Source organism: Triturus cristatus, chromosome 1_2, assembly GCF_964204655.1.
Source record: "Triturus cristatus chromosome 1_2, aTriCri1.1, whole genome shotgun sequence".
Classification (NCBI taxonomy): Eukaryota; Metazoa; Chordata; class Amphibia; order Caudata; family Salamandridae; genus Triturus; species Triturus cristatus.
In genome coordinates this window covers 902070974-902073749 of record NC_140580.1, presented here as the reverse complement: position 1 = coordinate 902073749, position 2776 = coordinate 902070974, and the positions used below count along the sequence as shown (strand labels likewise).

Here is a 2776-nt window from a genome sequence, read left to right as displayed (position 1 = left end):
GTATTCCCATTCCTACCTATCCGGACAGTCTAAATTCAAAATACCTCATACTTGGATCTTCAGTGGACCTTTACACTTTATAAAGAGACAACGTAGGCAGAGCAAGAACGTGGTATGGTAAACACGGTTAGTCTTTACCTCATTTTAGCTCCACGTACCTACCCAGTCCATCTGCATCACTAGGTCCAGTGCTGGGCCGTGCTCCACCCCAGCTTTCACCGGTAAATCTCCTCCTTACCTCTGGTTGGTCATAGAGTCCGGCCCAGCAGCTGTCCTGCTCGCCCAGTGGAGATGTTCCTTGCACACAATTCACCAGGTTCTTTCAAATAAAAGAGACCCTAGAAATAGTGCATAGAAGCCTAAGAAGTCTAGCACATGTTTAATGCACAAATAGCCAGCAAGCAATAAAAAACGATAAAGGCAATATTCTAAATTAACAGAGCAGCGCTTCAGCCACTGGTCAGTTGCTAGAGGCTAAAATCCATATATTTTGAGCTATTTATATACTTTTTCCCAACAGAGGTGAAGGGAGGCAGGAACACGTGGCAGACATAAACCTACAATAGGCACCAATGAGCAAGTTCCAGGCTGTCTCACGGGAAGAAGGCAAGAAGACCTTGGAAAGTTGTTACAAGTCTCTCACGTAAAAGGCTGACTCCACTACTTTCTGAGGTCCTCGCTTCATTGTGACAACTTCAGAACGAGGCTACACTCACGAGAATGATCAACTATCCGGATTGTATTCGTTGTTTTTCTTTCGTGCGTGATCTGATTTATTATTTAAACGAGGACTTGCGGTCGTCACTGAAATGCTATTTTTGCTTCGCGCTCGAGCTTTGGGCTTGCTTAACGAAGGATATGAACAAGTCTACAGGTGGGCTGCGCCGGGGGTGTGAAGAAACAAGGCGTCCGATCAGGTACGGGTTACCTGCAGCACCGTCAACATGCCCCTGCAGCAGATCTCTGTAGTGCCCGCACGGGAGACTTCTAGTAATGGGCGAAGTTCAATGGGGAGAAACAACGACCGGAGCAAGGAAGCAGAGAATGACAAGTTCAACAAGTCGATCGAGTAACACATCCAAGCAAAGCAGCCCCACGACAGGAAGTGCGCCAGAGAACCAGCCGCGAACATCTGTCTGTCCTCCTGCTCGGGATATATGCAGGATATGCCACTGTGAGGGAGACGACGAGAGCCCCCTTATCACTCCGCGTCGCTGCACGGGAACCCTCTGCTAAGTGCACCAGTCGTGCCTACACCAGTGGATTGAGAGCCCCGGCACGCGCTGCTGTGAACTCTGCAGATGTGACTTCACCATGGAAACCAAGCTAAAACCCCTCGAAAGTGGGAGAAACTACAGATGTCAACACGCGAGAGAAGGAAGATTGTTCACTGACGTTCCATGCTGTCGCTATCACATGCGCAGTTCGGTCGTTGTATGTGTTCATAGATCGAACTGCAGAAGAAATAGAGGAAGGCAACGATGGTGTCCCCGAATGGCCATTCTGGACAAAGCTGGTGGTAGTGGCGAACGATTAGATTCACAGGAGGACTCGTCTTCATGTATGTGCAGTGCAAAGTTTACATCCAACTGTGGCGCAGGCTGAAGGCTTACAATCGAGTGATATTTGTCCACAAGTGTCCTACACTTACTAGAACGATTAAGCTAAAAGTGCAACATGCAACACAGAATAGCAAAATGGCTGTTAGTTTTAAATATGTGTGAAAGCAATAATGCTAAGACTTTAATGAGCTTCAAGCACATTTAAAACCAAAATCTCCAAACAATATATTAGCACTTGTTGAGGCAAATATGTGTATTTGCATTCTCACTGTGTATTAGCAATTATTAGGGCAAATATGTGGATTCACATTTTCAGGACAAACTACCCACTAAGCCAAACCAGGAAAGTACACGAATATTTCTTGATGTCTTTTCAGAGTGCCATTTCAGAGTCTATGTCATTTTAGCAAATTTAAGTGAAAAGTGTGATGCAAAATGCTCTATTTGACCTCATTAAAAAATGTCTTGGGAGAGAACCTTCCTAGATCTCATTTAAGCAACATGGGTGTTGAAATCAGGCCAGTAAATCCAAGAAAGCTTTCCAAAAGATATACTGGGAGAACATCACAGTACCTGCCTACAGTTCAAGTTCAAGTTCAAAAGCTTTATTCGGTATGTAAGATACAACCATATAAGCAGAACGAAAAACATAAAACACATAAAATACATAGCAAACTAAAATATCTTATACGCTGAACATTACAGAAGACTGTGTGAAAGGTCATTATTAAAGTGCAGTGTGCTTCCTTAAACAATTCAGAATTAAGCCTGGGAGTTGCTAACAAAACATCTTCAATATTATTTGGCAAGGTGCAGATTCCGCATAAAGTGTCTAGTGCGTTACAAATATGCACAAAGTGCTATGTATAAGAACAATAACAGCAATGCGATGCACATCCAGAATCATCTCGAACTTTAAAAGTACATAAAGAAAGTCTGAGCGATACATAAATGTGCAAAGTACATAAGGTGATTGGGGCTAGACAGAGCAAACTATAGACTTCCTAATATTTATACATTTTAGCACATATGATGCTACAAAAAAAAACAAATATCAGGGCTTTCCAAAGTTATTAAGAGCCTCATTGCAGATTTGGTGGACCGAACCTTATATTTTAAAAAGATAGGTTTAAGGTAAAACTTCCTAAAATAACAATAAAATTTACAAAACAATAAAAAGTGACAGCAGCTTTGTTTTGAAATGTTATCACAAG

At 42.6% G+C, this 2776-nt stretch overlaps 1 pseudogene; it reads left to right on the top strand.

Annotated features, from left to right (window-relative positions):
* Positions 1-944: 944 nt before the first annotated feature.
* On the top strand, positions 945-1724 carry LOC146868274 (E3 ubiquitin-protein ligase MARCHF1 pseudogene; annotated as a pseudogene).
* The last annotated feature ends 1052 nt before the right edge of the window (positions 1725-2776 follow it).